A 24,483-nucleotide genomic window follows, 5' to 3' on the forward strand; every position below is an offset into this window, starting at 1 on the left:
ATTGGTTATGTGGCAGAAAAAAAGGTATCACTATCTTATACTTTATTATTTAAAGAGATTTATGGAAGTTGTTAATTTCTTACACTACCCCTTTGTTTCAGTGGACTGAATTTCCGTAGTAATGGTGAGAGGAAAGTAGGCAATTTAGGCAGCAGCAGAAATCTCCTACAAGGCACTATAAAATAAGGCTTGTTCTAGATCATGGGTCTGTCCAAAGGGGAATGTTAAGGGGTAGAATGGATGATGGATGCATTGTGGACTTATAACTATAAGATTAATACTGTTATGCCCCAATAATGGGTCTATGATTAAAGGAGCGAGACTGATGTAAAGCGAAGGTCAAGCAAAGCTTTATTTCATGCCAAGCATCAAGAATCTAACTGAACTTTCGGGGCCACACCTCTTATGAGAGAAGGCAACCCTTCGCTGTTTCACAGTCTAGCTTTTAAGGGCAAAGGCCATGCAGTCAGGCCTGGCCACGCACAGGTGACCAATGAGATTTTAACACACACAGGAAACTCCACAGTGAGGCTAGGTGACCAATTGAGGTTCAATTTACCCTAGTATAGACATTTGACCCAGCCTATTACACCTTGATTAGGATTGGTGCCAAAACGGTTCCCAAAGGGTGGAGGAGTGGGGCATGCTCCTTAGTATCTAGGGAGACAATATGCAAACACCGCCCCCCCTCCCGCTGATTGATGTCTCCACCTGGCCTGACCCACCCTTGTATATGGGCTTTGTTACCTGGAGCTGATTTCCAGGACTTGTTTTTAAGTAAATCCCCTGGGGGAAGGGGAGCAAGGACAGTTTAAGGGTTAACCTCAATGAAAGCCTCTTGCTAAAATATAAAAATATAAAATAGGTCCTTACATTACAACAACTCAGTAGGGAAAGTCCCAGTGTGGTGATAAAAGAAGTGATGTAACTTGCATTGCGCATTTTATTTTTAAAACGTATAAGTTGTATTTTTCCCTGCCATGACATCATACTTTATCTTCATCTCTGTCTACTAGTTTAAAACTAGTTAAACAAACTCAGCAATTTAAAAAAAATATATTTTATTTATTTAAGAGCAAAAGCCAGAGAGAGAGAGAGAGCATGAGCAATATGGGGCTTGATCCCAGGACTCTTGAGATCATGATCTGAGCCAAAGGCGGACACTAAACTGACTGAGCAAATGAGACTCCCACAAACTCAACAATTTTATAAAATTTTTATTTGTTGGGGTGCCTGGCTGGATCAGTCAGTAAAATATGTAGCTCTTGATCTTGGGGTTGTACGTTTGAAATCCACGTTGGGTGTAGAGGTTTTTAAAAATAAAATCTTAAAAAATTTTTTCATTTTTTTATTTAAGCCATTGTATGGCAGTGTTGTTCACTATATTGTACACCTGAATCTAATATTCACCTTATTTTAACTAACTGGAATTTAAATAAAAACTTTAAAAATAAAATAAAAATAATAATCATAAAAATAAAAAAGAGGAAAAATTATTTGGCAGGTAATTTTCTTAATTGCATTATTATTTATTATTATCATAGTCTGTGTGTGTCGGGGGGAAGTGGCTGGTATTCCAGTGAGTTCCATATCTGTATTACACGGAGGTCCATGTCTGTAGTCAGTCTTTTTTTTTCTTTTAATTTATTTTCAGTGATCCAAAATTTATGCACCACACCCAGTGCTTCATGTAATAAATTCCCTCCTTAATACCCACCACTGGGCTCACCCAACCACCTGCCACCCTCCTCTTCAAAACCCTCAGTTTGTTTCTCAGAGTCCACAGTCTCTCATGGTTTGTCTCTCCCTCCGATTTCCCCCAGCACACTTCTCTCCATCTCCCAGTGTCATCCACGTTATTCCTTATGTATTGAGTCTTATAAAAACTTTTATTTCTTTCCCTATTCTGCTTTGCATATGCTTACCTTAGATGTTAAAATGTTATAAACTTCTCCTGCCTGGTCCATTTTCTCTCTCTTCTCTCATGATTTCTCATGCTCTCCCTGCCAACCCCACATGCCTTACAATATCTTGATATGACTAATTTCTTCCTGAGCTACTTTATTCTACTCTGCCATATGGTTGCCCTTCCCTCTTCTGTACCATAACTTCTATCCCCTGCATTTGTGCTTTAACAATACCTAATTCTTTTCACTACATCTGTATCTTTGAGGTCAATACTCAGTAGTGCAATCGCTGGGTCATAGGCTAGCTCTATTTTACTGGAAAGAAGGGCCATATGCACCCCAGTGTTCATAGCAGCAATGTCCACAATAGCCATTCTGTTGAAAGAGCCAAGATCCCCTTCAACAGACAAACGGATAAAGAAGATGTGATCTGTGGATACAATGGAATATCACTCAGCCATCAGAAAGGATGAATACCCAACTTTTGCATCAACATGGATGGGACTGGAGGAGATGTTATGTTAAGTGAAATAAGTCAAGCAGAGAAAGTCAATCATCATATGGTTTCACTTATTTGTGGAACCTAAGGAATAGCATGGAGGACATTAGGAGAAGGAAAGGAAAAATGAAGTGGGGGGATTGGAGGGGGAAATGAAACATGAAAAACTATGGACTCCAAGAAACAAACTGAGGGTTTTAAAGATGAGAAGGATGTGGGGATGGGTGAGCCTGGTGATGGGTATTAAGGAGGGCACATATTGCATGGGGCACTGGGTCTTTTACACAAACAATGAATCATGGAACACTACTTCAAAAACTAATGATGTATTGTATGGTAACTAACATAACATAATTTAAAAAAAAAGGAGGGGGACAATACCTAACACTCAATCTTTGCTAGTTTCTTGTTTACCTCCTTTTAAGAGTAAGCTCATTAGTGGTTTTTTGTTTGTTTGTTTGTTTGTTTTGTCTCAACTAAAAGAAGAAAAATAATACACATTATTTTGAAAACTTTTTGAACAGTGTACAAACGTTAGTCAAGTCCACAATGTCTCATCTCTTCTTCCTCCTAACATGGCTAAGTTGAAAAACCCTTTATCTGGGAAAAGATCATTCTCCTGCCACCTTGTGTAAGATTTTGGCTTTAGCTTAGATTATCCTTTCTTTCCTTTTCTGAAAATAAGTTGAAAATATTAATAGCCTCAGTTTCTTCTTCTAGAATATGACTGCTTCATTACCAAGTGCAAAAGCAACCCATTTTGACCATAGTAAACAGCTTGGACCTACTTTTTTTGGCTCACTGTTTTAGTGAGAAAAGGGGAGTGAAGATGACACACCATTTCCAAATGAATTAATAATTGGTAGACCATACTTCTAACTTGAAGTTTTGTTGCCATTAAACTACGACCAGACTCGCTATAATTACAGAGGTAAATTCTTTATATTTACTATATTTGAAATTACCAAATAATACGAAAATAAAATTGATTATGTGAAGAGTTTGTAATATTAAGAAGATGACTTTGAAATTATTGCTTAACTAAATGAGATTTTCCATTTTTTAATCTTGTATAAGCTTCCGTTGTCATTTCCTATTTAAAATCTATTAGAAGGCACTCTTATTTTCCCTTAAGTGGGAAGTCAAATGTGGAACAAATTCATCCCAAAGGAACTGATTCTATATTCCACTGAAGACCAGGTGGCTTCCATGTGGCATTTTCCCTCTTGCATATTGTTCATCTCCTACAACAAATGGGGGTATGCTCTTTAGTAAAGTAATTCAACTCAATTAGAGACATTGTCTTCAAGGGATAATATCATAGAGACTAGAATCAGAATCATACTTTTGGGAAAATTGGGCCCAGGTTTTTTGTTTTGTTTTGTTTTGTTTTAAGATTTTATTTATTTATTTGACAGACAGAGACCACAAGTAGGCAGAGAGGCAGAGAGAGGGGGGGAAGCAGGCTCCCTGCTGAACAGAGAGCCTGATGCAGAGCTCGATCCCAGGACCCTGAGATCATGGCCTGAGCCGAATGCAGAGGCTTAACCCACTGAGCTACCCAGGCGCCCCTGGGCCCAGGTTTTGATGGCTTCTTTCCTCAATCTTATAAAACCTATTTGAACTCTACTGGATGCCAGAACTGCTTAAAAATATTTGGTCCCTTGTAATTTTAACCTTCCCGTATTCAATGCACCTGATCCATGTAATATCCTATAGTATTTTTGTCAAATGAAGACTCTCAAAGTGTGTTTCTTGGGAGACACTTTTCAATTGGTTGCTTACATTTCTGCATTTATTATTTGTTCTAGACCATCCTTTGAAGATGGTTGTATTGAATAGACTTGGAAGACAGAAATAGTATCTTTTATTTAACTTAACCTGTTGTGTTTGCAAATATTATCTGCCTCTGTTTTGATTCTTCTTGTGGGACCTGAGGCTCAGAACTTATATATAACTCCCACCCCTACACACACACACAAACACACACACACACACACACACACACAAATACTGTTAATATTCTGGCTACCTCTATTGCTGTGAATAATAAACTATATTATTTCTGAACCATGAGTCTGCATCTTCTATCAACACCCAAGAAACCACGGCAGACTCATACACCAGCTTTCAAATAAGGGAAAATAATCTCAGATGCTTTATATTTTTTGATAGTGTTACCTACTTCTGAACATATGACTGAACACATATAAAGCTGGATCCATGACCATTTAGAGCTTCTTCTGTGGAAGAACTATGCATTCACTAGTAAACAAAAGTAGTTTCATCTTTTTTATTTTTTTCCTCCTGGACACCATTTCCTCTCTCACACTGTTGCTCAAATTGGATGGACTCTAAGGTCCTTTGAGGAAATTTTTTGTTTAATGACTCAAAATAAAATAAGAAGAGTCTAAAGTGCTAAAAATAATTCTAGATAAAAGGTATAAGATCAGGCCAGAAAGGATAGTAATTTTATCTAAAAACTGCCTGTTCACCCCTTATTTGTTCATTAACTAATCAAATTCCTGACTAAATCCCTTTTGTAAGCCAGAATGTGAGCTAAAAACTGGGATTTCAAAAAAGTTTTCATTTGAAATCCAGTTAGTTAACATATATGGTTGTATTAGTTTCATGTGTACAATATAACATATAGCACTCGGTGCTCATCATGACAAGTGCTCTAATTAACCCCCATCACTTATTTAATCCATCACTTCTTTCAGATCCCCTCAAGTAACCACCAGTTTGCTCTCCGTAATGAAATGTCTGTTTCTTGCTTTGTTTCTCTTTCTATGTCTTATTATGTTCCCCTTTGCTTGTTTGTTTTGTTTCTTTTATTCCATATATGAGTAAAGGTATTTGTCTTTCTCTGACTGACTTATTTCACTTTTAGCATTATACTGTCTAGTTCCATTCATGTTATTGCAAATGGCAAGATTTCAGTCTTTTTTATGGCAGAATAATATTCCATTGTATATACATACCACTTATTCTTTATTTATTCATCAATTGATGGATACCTGGGCTCTTTCCATATCTTAGCTTTAGAAATAATGCTGCTATAAATATAGGGGTGCTAGCATCCCTTTGAATAAGTTTTCTTATATTCATTGGGTAAATACACACCAACAGAATTGTTGGATCACAAAGGACTTCTATTTTTAAATTTTATGGAAATTCCATACTGTTTTCAAATATGGCTGTATCAGTTTGCATCACCACCAACAGTTCACAATTGTTACTTTTTCTTTTTTTTTAAGATTTTATTCATTTGACAGAGAGAGATCACAAGTATAGAGAGAGAGGAGTGATCAAGCTCCATGCCTGGCAGAGAGCCCGATGTGGGACTTGATCCCAGGACCCTGAGATCATGACCTGAGCTGAAGGCAGAGGCTTAACCCACTGGGCCACCCAGGCAGCCCCCACAAGTGTTACTTTTTCACATCCTCTCCAACACCTTTTGTTTCTTGTAGTGTTGATTTTACCCATTCTGACAGGTGTGAGGTTGTATGTCTTTCTAGTATTGCTTTGCAATTTCCTGATGATACATGATGATGGACATCTTTTCATGTATCTACTGAACATTTGAATGTGTCTTTGGGGAAACACTTGTTCATGTCTTCTATCCATGTTTTTATTGGATTATTTATTTTTGGATGTTCACTAAAAACTGGATAATAAGTAACACACAAGACAGGTTTCCTTGAGCTTAAATTTTATTTGCATGAGTATCATTAACAGGAAAAAATATGCATATGTGTATGTACAAGTGTGTTTACATATACATCTATCTATCTATCCTCTATCCCCTGTCTTCTAACTGTGGTAAATCCTGTAAGGTGGGGATTGGTATAGTCTGAAGAAATATGCTGCTGGATATGTTGGGTAAGCAAATTTAATTGCACTCAGATGCATTGGATATAAGTGAATCACTCAAATGAGTTATTTAATATTATATAGAAACAAATTAAAATTTTATGTAGTTGAAAATAATAGGTAGTTAAAATAATTTTTGTTGTATGTTGTTTTTGTGTTTTTTTTTTTGTTTATGTATACTATGGTGTAAATGTTTATGTCTCCCAAAATCATATTATGAAATCTAACTCTGGAAGTGATAGTATTAAAACATAGGGGCCTTTGGGAGGTGACTAGGTCATAAGTGGGATTACAGTCCTTTTAAAGGAGACCCCAGAGAGTTCTCTTGATTCATTCATCATGTATGTTTACAGTGAGAAGATAGCCATCTATGAGGAAGTGGGCTCTCCCTGGATCTGCCCATTCCTTAATCTTGAACTTCTCAGTTCTAGAATTCTGAGAAATAAATTCCTGTTCCTTATAAGCTATTCAGTGTATATCATGTCCGTTATAGCAGCCTGCATGCAGAAGGACACTATGACCTAAAACGAGAGCAATAAATATAAAGTTTCAGTAAAGTCAGTTGGTACATTGTTTTTTTACTTAGAGAAGACATGCTGCTTCATGTTAAACCTTGATATTGTATATGTTTCTTGAAGGGCCACTTCTTACTCCTTTGTGTGTTCTCCACAAAGTCCACAATGATGCCTTACATAAAGGTAATATTTTATAAATACTGTTGGAAATATATACTTCTCTAGAATCTTATTTTGCCTACAGATTACTTGGATCTACTTTGCCTTGTGTAGAATATTTGAAATATATTAAGAACAGGATGTCTCTCTAAATAACATTTAGAATCATCATTAGTTTATGACTCCTGACTCATTTGTTTATGCAGTGATACTTACTGCAAGAACACTGAAGTTTGTAATATAATTTTAGAATTAATCACCAAGCTAGTTTATTATAACTTATGAAAAAATAATTTCTCATGTTGGTTTAATTCTTCTCTTATGTTATGGTCATGACATTTTCATTAAAATAAAGTAGAAATTAGAAGTAAATAATAAATGAAAAATAATAAATAATAAATAAAAAAATAAAAGTAAAACTCCTGTGAAATATTACACTTTACTTACTTATTTTGTTTTGCTTTTCCTCTACCATAATGGCAAAGCTGTATTTTGCAGATAGATACGAATTTCTAGTTGCTAGGTTTGTTACTTTTGCTAAAATTTTCAAAATATAAGAAGTTGAATAGTCATGGATTGTTTATTAAACTCCTTATCTACACATATGAAAATAAAACAATGATGGTGACCTGGGTATTTCCAAAATTGTATTCTTTTTTTCCATATTTTGTTTTACAATGTAATTAATAAAATTCTGCATATATTAACACCCATCCCCTTCTATCTCATCTGTATGTCCATTACAGAGCATGTATGATTTCTATTCATTGCTATGTTGTGGTGAAGAGATTGTCTGAAGTAGTCCTATATTTATGCAGGTAGATCTTAAGCTACAGTGCTCTTGTTTATTTGCTTGTTCCTGATCAGTATGTCTGAAAGATGGTAACTATTGCATCAGGTATGACGATTAAAAAATATTATTGGTGCCTGATACACTGTGATGAAATAGGTAAGTCGATTCATAATTTGTTAATTAAATTAGAAAAAAATTCCTTTGGATTTGTCCTTTATTAAGAGTTTTTTTTTTTTAACAAATTCCTTGGGATGTTTTTTGTGTAATATATATCACATGCCTCAACCTTTAAATTTGAATGTAGAAAAGAGTTATCAGAATGAGCCTAGAAAATATTGTTATGAAATATTTGTGTTCTGTTATATTATGTTAACTTAGGAAATAATGGTAATTATTTTTATTAGCATTTTCTACTTTCCACATGTCCTTACAGATGAGATATCATGGTTTTCCTATTCTTTTTATCGTGGTTGTTATATTCTTCATGATCAATAACAATCAATGAAAATTCATAACATTAATTTTCTTTGGGAAAGTGATATTTTAGCAAGAATCCATGACCAAAAATTTTAGCTGTTGTTCTTCCAGGAGATGAGACTATCAATGTTCCCAAAATTTCAAGAAATAGAACTTATTAATTGTGTTGGTTGATGTTTATTGTCTCTGAACTTAAAGGTGCATAATTCAATTTAAAATTTATTTTGGGGGCGCCTGGGTGGCTCAGTGGGTTAAAGCCTCTGCCTTTGGCTCAGGTCATGATCCCAGGGTCCTGGGATCGAGCCCCGCATCGGGCTCTCTGCCTAGCAGGGAGCCTGCTTCCTCTTCCCTCTACCTCTGCCTGTCTCTCTGCCTACTTGTGATCTCTATAAGTGAAATAAAATAAATAAAATCTTTAAAAAAATGGAGTGGACCTTAGGGGGGTACTTATCTGAAATTGAGGGACATCATAAAAAAAATAAAAAATAAAATTTATTTTGAATTGTAAACAAGATCTTACTGAAGTTTAGGCATCCCACTTTCTACCAGGCCTCCAGTACATTCTAATTTATTTATAGAAAATATCATAAACATGAATGTCACTTTTCCTATTGCATTTATACTGAAACTGCAATGACTCAAAGATGGCAGATCTGAAAAGCACTACCTTTCTATAATTTCTGTTTCCTAGGAGGAATGGATATACCATTTTAGCACAATTATCCAACAGTATTCAAAACCACCATGAATTTTAAAACATAGTTATTACACCCTAAAAATCAAGTATGAAAATGATAAGCAACCAAATCTCTATCTGTAAATGAAATACTCCCACACAGACGGGTTTTTAAACTTTCTAACTTAAGGAATTTGATAGCACAGACTCAGGGTAGTCATTTCAGTTCCTACAGTGTACTTTTAGGGAGAGAGTAATGTAGGCTCTGAGTCACTTTCTGCCTAGAGATGACCTAATAGTGGTTCTGCCATTGTTTGTTTGTTTTTGAAAATACGTTCCTGGGCGTCATTCAGAAAATGCAGAGTTTGGCAATCTATATAAATTAAGGATGATCTTTTTGAATGTTTGTCTTTCACTACATCAAATTAACATAATTGGACAGAAATTCCACTAAATTAAGCATTGTTAGGAAACGTGTAAATTGGAGCTGCTCAAATTAGTTGCTCTTTGAACTATGTGCTGTTGGTTCAGGATTAGATAAGGAGTTTGAAGGAAAACCTAAATCATTGCTTCCTTTTTTGAGGGAGTCTTAGCATATTTTCTTAAAAGTAGCTGAAATAAACAATGTGTTTAGTCGCAAAGTGATTTGCATTTTTGCACAAACTCCCTATCTCCTTGAATTATAACAAATATTTCATGAAACATCATTGATCTTTACTTTGTGACACTGCTGTAAAGTACATTCAGAGTTGCCAGTTAAAAGTGTTAGTGTTGAGATGAAATGTCATGCATTTTTCTTCACTTCCATGCAAATGATCACAGTAATTTATTAAGACACAATGAAGAAAAAAAAATTGACAATGAGTTCCAGATTTTAAAAATCACTTTCCATTCAATTCAAATTGTGAGTTTGATTGGTTACCGAACACTTTATAATGCACCCCCGGTAATTTTACAGAGATTATTTTTTTCTTACCAATTCTTCATTATTCTGTCTTGCAATGCAGAGAAAGCTAACTAATTTAAAATAAACTTCCGTTAATTTTGATTGTTGTAAACTTAAAATTGATTAATTTCCATATACAGAGTTGAAAACGTTCACAATTTACATTAAATATATATTCTGTGTATACCTTGGAAAAATTATACTGAAAATTGAAATTAAAATGATGTTGTATATAGCTGCAAGAAGCCGCCTGTCCCATTTCATCTTACTATATAAGTTGTGTCAGGTAATTTATAAAATCCCTACTGCATAACAAGTCTATTTTTTGTTGGAATGGGTAGTAATGTTTCTTCTAATTTCTAAATAAGATTTGGTCTATGAGTGCATCTGCAACTGTATTTTTCCTAAGTGGCTTCATGGTCTTGAACTGAGAAAGCTCAGAACATTGAATATCAAAATAATATATTTTGACATAATTAGACATCAAGGAAATGCAATTAAAATGACACTGAGATATCACTAAACACTTACCAGAATGGCTAAAATAAAATATAATGACAAGACCAAAAGAAAAATATATACCATTTGATGATACACAATGGCAAGTTGTACCATCACTTAACCATCTCAGACTAGTGTAGTGTTAAATTTGTTTTTCTAAGGAATGTTTTGGGTCACTTACCACTTTTCAAGGATATAAAGTGCTACCATTTTACTTAAAACTGTGAAATTTAGTCAGATTTAAATTTTAATTTATGTTAAAACATTCTGTAAACTGTGTTAAACTTTGACATTTGTTGCCTCTGTTCAGTGAATAACACTATATCATATTCTGAAAAATACGCTAATTTTCATTTTGAAAAATATCCCTTTTTTCTCTTATGGTAATTATTAATATGAATTAATAGTAGAATTTGATATGGTTCCATATGCCCATAAATACTTTATTGTATATTATCAAATTTAATAATGAATATAATGTACTTCTTTGGACAATTTTTAAAGACCAGACTACTCTTAAAACAAAAAAATGGAGACGCACTTCTTTAGTTCACACAAATTTCATTTTATTATATATAACCTCAGATAAATTTCAACAAATCATAATTTATTAAAATTGTGTCTACTTAAAAATCTCATAGAAGAGTAAAACCATCAAAAATAAAAATAAACACACACAACACACACACATCACCCATGTATTGGCAAATCACAATGGCTGTAACAATACATTAGGCATTCCACAGTTAAGGGCTATCAAAATTTCCATCAGTGGCAAAAAGATTTGTATCCAAATGGACTGATTTTCCAGAATCCAAGAAAAAGTCTCCTAGGGTTTATTTAAAGATAAATATTTGTTCAAATACTTCTTAAATTTAGGAAATTCAGAACATACGATTAAAGGTTATTTGCAGTGCAGACTATATTCAATCCTTCCTTCAAAATGTGCCTTTGAGTACATAATTCTGTTTTCTCTATCTAAATTGAGCTGTCCTCCAAGGAAGTTTTCTAAAATGTGTGTCTCTGTGTGATAAATGTTCTAAGACCTAACATGCTTCATTGTATTTTTACTGTGCTCTCAAATTTAATCAATAATTTGGCTTGATGTATAATATCTAGTTTCAAATATCTTTTCCATCTATACAAACACCCAGCTGTCTCCTTTATATGCTATTACTATTGAGAATTCTGCTGTCAGTATTATTCTTGTACATTTTAGGTGATCTGTTCTTCTCTTGGGCATCATTTATGCTCTTCTCTGTTTTTGATATTCTTAAAACTCACCATAATGTATATGAGTGGTTTTGTGTGTGTGTGGTTTTTGTTTTGTTTTGTTTCTGATTTCTCATGTTTGGCATCATTTTAAGTCTGGCATCTTTTATCTTTCTTTAATTCTCCAAAATTTATCTCAGTATTTATTTAAATATTTTCTTTATTTTTTTTCTCTTCTGCTGCATTTGGGCAGAAGCCATTAATTTGTTTGTTTGTTTGTTTTTCCCAACTCATTTATTCATTTTACAGCTATATTCATCTTAGTCTCCATTAATTGTATTCTTTATTTCAACAAATTTCACTTAATTTATATTCACAGTATAGTATCTTTTCTTTGTATATGTATATCATTATTTTATCATATACTTTTAAGCTATTTTAAAAAATATTTTATTTATTTATTTGACAGTGAGAGATCACAAGTAGGCAGAGAGGCGGGCAGAGAGAGAGGAAGGGAAGCAGGCTACATGCTGAGCAGAAAGCCCGATGTGGGGCTTGATCCCAGGACCCTGAGATCATGACCTAAACCAAAGGCAGCGTCTTAACACACTAAGCCACCCAGGCCCCCCTTTTAAGCTATTTTTTTTTAATAGTACAGTCATTCTTTTTTTTTTTTTTTAAGATTTTGTTTCTTTATTTATTTGACAGAGAGAGATCACAAGTAGACGGAGGGCAGGCAGAGAGAGAGAGAGAGAGAGAGAGGGAAGCAGACACCCTGCTGAGTAGAGAGCCTGATGCAGGACTTGAACCCAGGACCCTGAGATCATAACCTGAGCTGAAGGCAGTGGCTTAATCCACTGCACCACCTAGGCGCCCCTAAGCTATTTAATAAATTCTTGTTCCAATAACACTTGGATTGCCATATAAAGTTAACCACATCATATTTTTTAGGTAAGTAATTGTACTTTTTATGTGCATAGTTATTTTGGTCCATGAGTTCAGCTCCTCTTAGGATCATCAAATCTCTGTAAAGTCTGGGTATGCTAGGATTTTCTAAGCAACAATAAAATACATTGAAACCTGGTAGCTTAATTATAATAATGTTTTCTTTCTCAATCATTCGCAATAGTATTACATTCTGAGTAGCTTCCTTCTATTTTGCAGCTATAGTGTTTGGAAAAACTTGAATTGTGATATCACTGTGATAATGTGAATTAGTCAGGGTTTTCTGAGAATCGGGAAGAGAAAAAAAGGAAGATATTCTCCAGGGCCAACTCTAGAAGTGACTATTAAAACATCTGCCCAAATTCAATTGAACAAAACTCAGAAATGCCATCTCCAGTGAAATACAAAGAAGATTATATATAGTTCTGGGCACACACATCTGATTTGACCCAATGATGTACATCAATGAAAGACTGAAGGCCAATCACCACTCCATGGGAGAATTTAAAAATAAATTTACTAATGAGGCCAAGAATTCAGAATCACAAATACTTCAGAACTAATAATAACTGCCTTCACTTGATGTTATTCTATAAGATAAATCCTATGATCAAGTTTCAATTTTAAAATCTTACAATTTTAAATTCTTAAATCCTTATGAAGAAGCATCATTTGGAGGGAGCATTTTACATAATTTATCATCCATCCGCCCATTTTTTAAGATTTTATTTATTTATTGGACACAGAGAGAGAGAGAGAGAGAGATCACAAGTAAGCAGAGAGGCAGGCAAGCAGGGAGGGAAACAGGCTTCCTTTTAAGTAGAGCCCGATGTGGGGCTGGATCCCAGGACACAGAGTCCATGACTTGAGATGAAGGCAGAGGCTTAACCCACCACCCACGTGATGAGAGAACCACTCAGGTGCCCCTCATCCATCAGTCTTAATTGATTGGAGGAAAATGTGTGGAGGAATAATGCCTTAGGGAGCTAATCTCTCTAAAGGATTTTCAAGTCTTTACCCCTTCAAGGTTTTTGTACAGTTCTGATAGCCTCTAAACATCCAGCTGATTTCTACAGTGACAGGCCTGTTAAAATCTGTCTTCAAACCAGGAATAGAGCTTGAAACATACCAGTCAAGAGCAACTTTGAGTCTTTTAAGGAATTTATCATCATTTCTTTGTTTTTGGTTAATATCTGAAATAGTTCCATATTACACTTGCATAATTTCTCCAGAGCTGACTTTGAAGGAGGCATTCAGTTCCAGCTAATTCCATATTTTGGCAGGAACTATAATTCTATATAAAAAAAAAAAAAAACATATTTTAGGGCGCCTGGGTGGCTCAGTGGGTTAAAATCTCTGCCTTCGGCTCAGGTCATGATTCCAGGTTCCTGGGATTGAGTCCCACAGTGGGCTCTCTTCTCAGCAGGGAGCCTGCTTCCATTCCTCTCTCTCTGGATGCCTCCCTGTCTTCCTGTGATCTCTGTCAAGTAAATAAATAAAAATTTTTTAAAAACATATTTTATACCAGTTATTCATGTTTATTAACTAAGATATCACAATACAAATAATACAAAGAGTTGCTCTTTATTAATACCTTCAACCAAGATAAAAAAATGTCATATTTTCTCCAAAAATTTTATATCATCTGATAGGTCAGATATATATAAAATTACATTTAAAGTTTTAAAAATATCAGCAAATATTTTCATTTAAATGCAAATTTGAAAAAAAATCTACTTTTCCAAACACGACTTTTTATCCTATTTTTTTTTAATTTTGTCGAAAACTGATAAAATGTTTAGCGAGACTATAAATGTTAGATCGAAAAAAATGATTAATACATGTAGGTTCAAATTATTATGTTCCATTAAAAATGATTTAGTCTTTGATGAACATCTGTTTGGTAATATGTTGTATCCAGATATAGTAAATTAATGATATATATATAAAATTATAGGGAAATGACACCTTCCGTTCCATTATGAGTAGAGCTTTTAAAATGCTATTTGTCACAACCTGTCATCGTGTCATTATGTAGCATTATGTAGCATTTAAAAAATGTATACTCTTCACTTCGAAGTCTTTTAGAAATCTAAAATATGACTTTCTATGGTTTGTGTTTCCATATTCCTTTATTGCCAGTTTGAACAAATCCACATGATTTGATTCAAAGGTACTAAATTCCTCTTATTTGGAAAAATGATGTTTATTTTTGTTCTCTCACCCTTCGCAGGTGGTTTCATTTTAGCACACTTCAGAGTTATTATTTCATGCTTATTAAAAACATTTATTATGATCTACATAGATGAATGAAACTTTTATTTTATTAAATTATTTGACAAAAAAATCTGTTATTTTTAAAAATGTATTTCCTTTGAAGGGTTATTTTAGAGCATTCAGAGAGGATCTAGGAGTGCGGTATTATGCAATTTTTAAGTAGGTATGAAATGGTTATTTATATGATTGTTTCTTTAAGGCTTATGTGTATTGTCCATTATATGCTATAAAATATTTTGAAAGTAAATATAAAGTATGTTTTACATAGTTTAGTTTTTGGAAAAAATATTGAAATGACATTAAATTCAGTATACTCTCAACATTAATTTATTTTGTAATTTACCAGTTGTCTACTGAACCTATTATATGGCAGATATTACTTCAGACTACACTGGTAAATGAAATACTTGTCTTTGTAGAACTTTTATTTTCATGGGTGAGACAATTAAAAGCTATAAACCTTAATAAAAATTGCATAGTGCATTCAAAAATGATTAGTACAATGGGGAAAAAGAAAAATTCGATCAGGGTGAGAAAAATCAAGGTTGCTAGGCAGGGGATGGGGAGCTAAAATTTTTAATAGGAAGATCAGGGTAGTTACAATGAAGCTGACAATTGAACAAAGGTATGGAAAGGTGATGAATTTGCCCAGAACTATCAGCAATAAGGTCACTCCAGACAAAGGAATTGGCTATCTTGAAGGCCATAAGGTTGGATCAAGCCTGGCATATATGAGGAATAGCAAGGAGGCCACTGTGAGTGACTGAAGAGTAGCAGGGAAAGAGGTCACAGAGGTTAAATGAGTGGCTAGATCATGTAAAAGCTTAGAAGTCATTGTAAAGCTTTGGCTTTTATATTTGGAAACTTACTGTGTGATAGAATTTCTGCTAATAACGGAGAGTTCAAATTCCATAAAATTTCAAGGATTCTTATTCTAGTAAGACAGAATAAAGAAAAAGAGTTCATATTTTCACATGGTGTAACAAATGCTCGGAGATCCAAGTGTAGGAAGCTATGGGAGCACAGAAGAAGGCACTAACATCACACCAATATATTTGATGACTGTGACTATATATAAATTTGTATTTTCTAGATTTTTTATAGTCATGGAATCACACAGTATATACTATTCATTGCCTGGCTTTTCTTTTCTCAACATCATTACTTTGAGAATCTCCAATTGTAAATAGTTCATTTTGATGTTGAAAAGTAATCTCTTTAATGAATAGATCATAATTTGTCTTTGCTCTATGGATGGACATTGATGAACATTTCCACTGTTTTCAATTCTTAAAAATAAAGCTGCTATGAAATTCATATACAAGTCCTTGTATGAACATAGAGTTTGTTTCTCTTGGTTAAATGCCTAGAATTAAAATGGCTATTAGTGTAACTGCAACATATTTTGCATTTAAAAAAATTTTTCAAACTATTTTCCAAAGTGGTGGTATCATGTTAAATGCCAACAAAAGTTTAGATTTTTTGTTGCTTCCCAATCTAGCTCAGACCAAGTACAATTAGCCTTTATAGTTTTAGCCATTCTAATAGATATGTAAGCATGTCTCATTATGATTTTAATTTGTATTTCTTTAATGTCTAAATGTTGAGAAATTTGTCATGTGCTTATAAGCCATCCATATCCTTTTGGTGACATGTCTCTTCAATAATTTTCTTCACATGTAAAATTGGATACTCTGTTTGGTTATTAGTAAGGTTTTTTATTTTTATTCATTTTTTAATAATCAGAGTAGATGTCCATTATCAGATATATAATTTGCAAATCCCTTCTCCATCTTTACGGTTTCTCAATGGAGCTTTGATAGCTGTGTCTTTCAAGAAATATGCTACTTCTTTCCTGGTACACGGACTATGACTAGAACATTATCAATGTTGGCCTTTGCAAAGAAAATCATGGCTTAAGAAATAGGTAGTCTGCGGTTGTTGGGAGTGTTCTGTAATATCAAGCATATCTAGATAGTTGATAATTTTGCTCAAGTCTTACATATCTTACCAATTTGATGACCATTTGTCTATATAATCTTAAAATAAGGGTGTTGAAATTTTTTCCATTTCTCTTCTAAGGTAGAAGTTATGATTTTTGTTCTTAGTTTTTCCCTATATATCCCCAAATCTGTTATTAAGTATTAAAAGTCAAGAATTATTATACTCCCTGATGAATTCATCCTTTTACTCTTCTGTAATTTTGACTTGATCTTTATATCTGATAATGAAATTTGCTTTAAAATTACTTTTCATTATCTTGATATAACCACCAAAGTTATAGTGTGATTAGAGTTAATATAGCATATTTTTTCTTTTACTTTTTAAAGCACTTCTATATTTAATCCTGACAAAGAAACAAAACAGCTTTTTAACTCTGGAAGCATCTTTCTAAATTATCTTTTTTTTTTTTTAAATAAAGCAGTAGCAATTTTTGTTAGGGACCTAAAGTGAAAGTAGATTTATTTATTGATTGATTGATTGATTGATTTAGTAAAAGATTTTATTTTGTTTATTGACAGCAAGAGAGAGAGAGAGAGACATAGAGAAGAAGAAGCACACAAGCAGGGGGAATCACGTGCAAAGGGAGAAGAAAAAGCAAGCTCCTTGGGGTGCAAGTAGTCCCATGCAGGGCTGGATCCCTGTACACTGGAATCATGACCTCAGCCAAAGGCAAACATCTGCTTAAACAACTGTGTCATCCAGGCACCCCTAGAAAATTTAAAAAAAAATACCTTTTAAAAACATTTTGTTTCTTTCTTGTATTTTTTTTAAATATTTTATTTATTTGACAGAGAGACAGGAAGAGGAACTATAAGCAGGGCAGAGGGAAAAGGAGAAGCAGGTTTCCCACTGAGCAGAGAGCCTGATGTGGGGTTCCATCCCAGGACCCTGGGATCATGACCTGAAAAGAAGGGACACTTATGGAGGAAGCCACCCTGACACCTCTTTTCTTTGTTTTTAATACATGGCAACTGATGCTTACCAGCCACGAGGAGCATATTACCCATTGATTAAATCTTTGATAACAACCTATTTAAAAAGGTGTGTAAATATATACTTACTCAGATTTATACACGTTGTGTTTTCTTCATAGTTTGGGGCTGGACCCCATGGTCACAACACTGCTTCCAGTCTTTGCCTTCCCACCTTTTGATACCAGGTATTTGGTCAGCAAAGCAAATTAGTATCAAAATTAATAAGCCCTTGGCACCATATCTCTGGAGCAGGGGTTGCTCTTAGCCAAGGCCCAGAGCAGTTGACGTCCCCTCGCTAGTGCTATAGCCCCAAGGACTAGGTCCCTGCCACCAGAACTCAGTCTTACATGTTATGCTAAGCAGACAAAACCAAAACAGGAAAGTTCCGACAGCTTTCACTGGCATGCCTCATCTCCAACTCCCTCCACATCCAGGCAGTACCAGATGACAGGGAGGGGTCTTGGTCCAACATATGGGAGGGAAGGAAGTAGCCACGAGCAAGTACCTGCCTCTCTGTTCCTTTCTTTCATGAGCAGGTTGTAAGAAGGAGGAAGAGGAAGGGTAAGAGAGGTGAACTTCAAGGGGTGAAGGCCTCAGGTAGGCAGCTGGCTCCTGCCAGTAGGAAAGGGACAAAGGAGAAGGCAGTGAGTCTTTCAGGGAGGGTGGGGGGTAAGGGTTACAGCTTATGACGGAATCTGGACAGGAGTAATAGGGATACTAGTCATTTGAGTCCACCATTGGCAAGCTGGGCTGGGTGTCAGGGCAGATAGGCCTCCCTGGGCAACGGCAAATGAGAGAAGGTGGAATTCTTCTCTGAGGAGCAGGTGGAGCTTTGGGTGTTGGGAAAGCATAGACAGTATTGTTCCAGGGCCAAGGACAGGTCCGGGTACTCCTGGTTGGAGGTCAAGTCCACAGTATGATCCAGGTCTTCTACCAGCAGCTCGAAGGTACCACATGCCAGCCACCCCTCATTATTGTGTATAACTCTTTGGTGCACTTATTGGCTTATCCATCAAATGACTCCTTCAGCAGCTTGAAAACCACCTCCACAGGCACTCCAGGATATGGGAGGCTCCCAGAGTGAAAATTTTGCATAGGATCACGCCAAAAGACCAGAAGTCACTCTGGTGGATGTAGATCTGGTCAAACATGGCCTTAGGGACCATCCACTTCACAGGAAATCCATTGTTGGTTGTCTTTTTATAGTAACTGATGTGGTGATCTCTGGCAAGGTTGAAGTCTGAGATCTTCATCATGTTGTCCTTTGTCACCAGCACTTCCCTGGTGGCCAGGTCTTGGTGTATGCACTTCTTGGAGGCAAGGTACTCCATGCCTCAGGCTACCTGGTAGGCACAGGATACCAGGTCCTTGGAGGAGAGTTGCTCTGCTGCATTGTGGCTGATATTGTAACAGTACTCCAGGTCAGGAGGCCTCTGGGCCTGCAGGTACTCCTGTATGTTGTCTTTGGAGTCTTATTCCATGAGAGTGTACAAAGGGCCATCCTGTGTGCAGGACACAGCAGGTTGATGGTGTCCTTGTGCTGTCCAATCATCTTCATCATCTCCATTTCTGAGATTAGGTTTGACAGGTCTTTCTCTGTTGCATCTGACTTCAACATCTTCACAGACACGTTAGTCAAATGATTGAATTTGTCTTTGTCCAGCCCAATGGCCTCCTCCAACACTACCTGCCCAAAGTAGGACTGTCCTAGGGTCTGCCTAAACGGCCTACAACCAGCCTGCCTCAAGGCAGTTATGAACTCTAGATTATCCTCAAAAACATTAAACCACAAGCTAAAAATTCTCTTCACTAGGTCTCTGTCGCAGGTCTAATTTTCCTTATCTTTCATCATTTATCTTTTTCCTAATTCTTATTTTCAGTATAGTTTATTTTGCTTCCAGGTATTTCCCCTGGTTTCTGTATGCTGTTTCATAGGGAAGAATTATCCTGTCATAAAATTATTTCTTGAGCATTCATTACATCTCTCAGTTAAAATGGGTTCTTTTATGGTATTGATTCATTTGAGTTTTCTCAAAATGGGAAGAATTTTCAAAATGGTGTTTTCCTCAAGGTTCAGACTATGTCTTAGCCTCATGTTTACTCTTTTTGAAATTCACTTTTCAAATTCTTGTCCCTCTTTTTATCTTCTTAACTTAAAATGTTTAATTTTTACTATTTTTTTATTTGAGTATAGTTGATATTCAGTGTTACATTGGTTTCAGGTTTTCAGTATCTTTATACATTATTGTATGATCACTACAAATATAGCCACCATCTGTCACCATATAACATTGTTATAATATCATTGACTATATTCTCTACACTGTCCCATATCTCTTTTTAAAATCTCTGATTTTTATGTTTTCTGTTATTCCAATTTTCGACCATCATTTTACTTGGTTACATTAATAAAATATGCCTGACTACACACTCTATGCTGAACACCATAGCATTTGATTTATAGTAGTCTTCTTCTTCTTCTTCTTTTAAATTAACATATAATGTATTATTTGCCCCAGGGGTACAGGTCTGTGAATCGCCAGGTTTACACACTTCACAGCACTCACCACAGCACATACCCTCCCCAATGTTCATAAACCCACCACCCTCTCCCTACCCTCCCCACCCCCCAGCAACTCTCAGTTTGTTTTGTGAGATGAAGAGTCTCTTATGGTTTGTCTCCCTCCTGATCCCATCTTGTTTCATTTACTCTTTTCCTGTCCCCCAAACCCCCCACATTGCACCTCCATTTCCTCATATCAGGGAGATCATATGATAGTGTCTTTCTCTGGTTGACTTATTTTGCTAAGCATAATACCCACTAGTTCCATCCATGTCAACGCAAATGGCAAGATTGCATTTCTTTTGATGGCTGCATAGTATTCCATCATATATATATATATATATATATATATATATATATATATATATAATTCATTTGTTGATGGACATCTAGGTTCTTTCCATAGTTTGGCTATTGTGGATATTACTGCTATAAACATTTGGTGCACATGCCCCATTGGATCATATAGCAGTCTTCTTTACCTTTATCAGAACCCCAGGAAGCTTTATTTATTTGCTCACATAAACAGATGATCCAAAACAACGTTTTTTGATTTTCAAATGTATTATAATGTCTTACTGATTAACAGTATGCTTACTGCTCTCTTTCACTGTCTGACTAAATCCTCATCATCACTATGCCATTTAATGAGAAAGAACATTTGAACTCAAAGTTCTCTCCATATCAGGGAATGAAGACTCCACCCTTCTGTTTGTGCAGGTAAAATAAATGTTGATATTGTCTGTCCTGCACATACCCCATCCTGTTTACCAGAATATTCACCATCAAAATATATACAAAATGAAAACCATACCTCACCACTTCTATTACCACCCAGCATGCTAAAAACACCATCATATGTTCCTGAATTATTGACTTGATTGATAACCCACTTCCACACATACTGCACTCCTTTCTCCCTGCAAATTTATTTTGGTACAGCAATTTAACCTAAAAATCAAGTCAGATGATTTTATTCTGCTGTTGAAAGTCTTTTGGTATCTTCCCCTTTCATACTAAATAAAAACTGAAGGCGTTTCAATGTACTAGAAGGTCATACATCAATACGTTCTTCCTCTCTCCACCACTATGAACTCCTCATTGGCCTCCTTGCTTTTCCTCAAAAGTAACAGACAAGCTGTTCACACAAAGTCTATATACTTACTTGCTCTGCCTAGAGCAATCTTTTCCTTTAATATTTGTATAACACTCTCCTTCACTTCCTGGGTCTTTGTGCAAATAACATCTCCTAAATGAGATATAACCACCCAACACAAAATAAAATTAACTTTCATCCCAGCATTCCTCAATGGCTTTTACCTTTCTTGTATTTCTTTGTAACACTTATCACCATCAACCATCAATCATTATTCTATTACTGGTTTATTTTCTTATTTGAGACAGAGGGAGAGAGAATTGGGAGGGTGTGCAGAGGAAGAAGAAAACACCCCACTGCCTAGAAAGCCTGCTGGGGAGTTACATCCCAGGACCCTGAGATCAAGACCCAAGCCAAAGGCAGTCACTCAATGGACTGAGCCACCGAGGTGCCCCTCTATTATTGGTTTATTTCACTATTATATTTCAAAAGAATGTAAGCTCTTTGTGGTCAGGTATTTTATATGTTTTTTTAATTGAAGTATTCTCAGAAAGGTAGCTGGCAGATTGTAAGGGCTCACTAAACTGTATTTTGTTGTTATTATTGGGCTCCTTTATGGGCTTTACCTCTTACGCTAGAAGTCTATCCTTCAGATGTAAGCAATAAGAATAGAGCCCTGCTGCCTGTTCAAATGTGTAAAAAGCCTGTATTAAGTGGATATTTTAAAAGCTAAATGAATGGCTTAATAGTTGTATATAGGGGGAAAGGGAACATATTTTCCACAGTTCAGAAGTGGAGTTCTTTTATAGAGTTCTTGTACAAGCCTACACTATTGAACGATAATGGGCAGTTGTACATTACAATTATACAAACACTTTGGTAATTTATATCCTTTTTTTGTAATTCATGACTGGATCATTTAATTCCTTAGGAGCATTATAGCATTTCAACTTTTCATGTTCAATAAACTTATTGGGGTTGCTACCTTTTTTATTCAAATGGAGAAATAGTCATGATTTAATCTAAATAAGGTGTTACTGATTGTGTTGTTTTCTAGGAATGAGTCGCACATGCTAGTTTAAAATTTTTGTTAAATTCCCAAGTCTGTCACTGATAAAAGCCTTTTGTAGATTAGTAACTTGATCAAAACGGAAAAGTTATGTTACACCAATTGTTATACTATCTTTGTTTCCATCTTGCATTGTAATAACACCCATCTTAACTCTATTTAAGACAAATCATTGCCAGATGGATTTCTGGCATTGATTGCATGATATGAAATCTAGTATAACTAAAAGTTTTTGGTTTTAGTAGCATATAAATCAATTTAGAAAAATATATGTATTTGAATATAAGATAAAGTTTTAAATTATTTGGCAATAGTAAACTAAACTTCTTTTTGTAAATTTTTATTTTCTAAAATTTTATTGAGCTCTTTTGCAATAAGAAGCATGTTACAAAAAATTAAGATTTATTTTCCCCAATTCAAAATTATTAGGAATATAATCATAGAGTTTGAAGTATTTAAAATATTGAACCCAAAATATTTTATTAGGTAAATACATGAATGCTGTGCATTCACTGTTAAAATATACTAATACTATTGATAGACTGGTAGAAGCCTAAAATCAAATATTTATTAAATATTTATATCCATATCTTTTCATGGCTTGGTAATTCATTTCTCTAGCATTAAATAATATTCCATTGTTTCCTATACTACACTTTATTTTTCCTTTCACCTATGGAAGGTTATCTTGGTTGTTTCCAAGCTTTTGTCAGTTATGAATAAAACTACTATAGACATGTTTGTGGGTATAGATTTCATCTTCTTTGGATGAATACCAAGAACTGCTACTGCTGAATCATCTGGCAAGAATATGTTTAGTTTTGTAAGAAACTGCCCAGTTGTTTTCCATTCTTTATTCTCAATAGACATGGAAGAACATTCCTGTTGCTCCACATCCTCACCAACATTTCGTGTTCTGTTGTCAGTGCTCTGGATTCTGGGTATGTACTGGTGTCTCTTTTTTGTTTTAATTTGCATTTTCCTGATGACATATGATGTGAAGCATCTTTTTATATGCTTATTGCCATCTGTAATGTTTTCTTTTGTGAGGTATCTGCTAAGGACTTTGGCTCATTTTTAATCAGGTTTTTCCGCCATTGTTGAGTTTTAAGGGGTCTTTGTGTATTTTTGATTAACAGTCCTTTGCCAGATGTGTATTTTGCAAATTTTTTCCCATAGTCTGTGCTTTGCCTTTTCATTCTCTTGGCATTGTGTTTCACAGAGTAGACATTTTTAAATTCAGTGCTTGTGCTTTTGTAGCCAAATTTATTGCCAAAACCAAGGTCATTTAAATTTTCTTCTATATTAGCTTCTACATGCTTCATGTTTAGGTTTATAATACAATCTGAGTTAATTTTTGTGAAGAGTGTATGATATCTGCCTGGATTTATTTTATTTTATTATTTTATTTTAAATTTTATATTTTTACATTTAGTTTCACCATTACTCCAGAACCATTTGTTTAAAAGATTTTATTTTGCTCTCTTGTATTGGTTTTGCTTTTATATTAAATATAATATATAATTGATAATATATATTCTGTTGCTTTAATCTAGTCTTACTGTGGTATTACAATATCTTGCTTACAATTATCGTTATGGTAAACTTTTTAAAAAGATTTTATTTATTTATTTGACAGAGAGAGAGATCACAAATAGGCAGAGAGACAGACAGAGAAAGAGATGAGGAGAAGCAGGCTCCTTGCTGAGCAGAGAGCCCAGTGCGGGACTCGATCCCAGGCCCCTGGGATCATGACCTGAGCCAAAGTCAGAGGCTTAACCCACTGAGCCACCCAGGCGCCCCATCGTTATGGTAAACTTTGAAGTCAGTCCTCAGTCTTTGTTCTCCTTCAACACTATGTTGACTATTGTGAGTCTTTGCCTCTCCATATAAACTTTAAAATAAGTTTGTTAATATTAAAAAAAAGAACTTGCTGGAATGCATTAATTGTATAGATAAACTTGGATACCAGTGACCTCTTGAGCTTAGCAGGA

The 24,483-nt window shown here is 34.9% G+C and overlaps 1 long non-coding RNA gene across 1 annotated transcript in view; it reads right to left on the reverse strand.

Moving 5' to 3' along the window:
- Positions 1-24,483, reverse strand: part of LOC131808282 (uncharacterized) — a 141,011-nt gene that overhangs the window by 101,626 nt on the left and 14,902 nt on the right. The window contains exon 2 of the long non-coding RNA XR_009344766.1: positions 17,229-17,495. This is a non-coding gene — a long non-coding RNA (uncharacterized LOC131808282). The remainder of the gene's footprint in view (positions 1-17,228; positions 17,496-24,483) is intronic.

This window comes from Mustela lutreola, chromosome 9 (assembly GCF_030435805.1).
Source record: "Mustela lutreola isolate mMusLut2 chromosome 9, mMusLut2.pri, whole genome shotgun sequence".
Taxonomy (NCBI): domain Eukaryota; kingdom Metazoa; phylum Chordata; class Mammalia; order Carnivora; family Mustelidae; genus Mustela; species Mustela lutreola.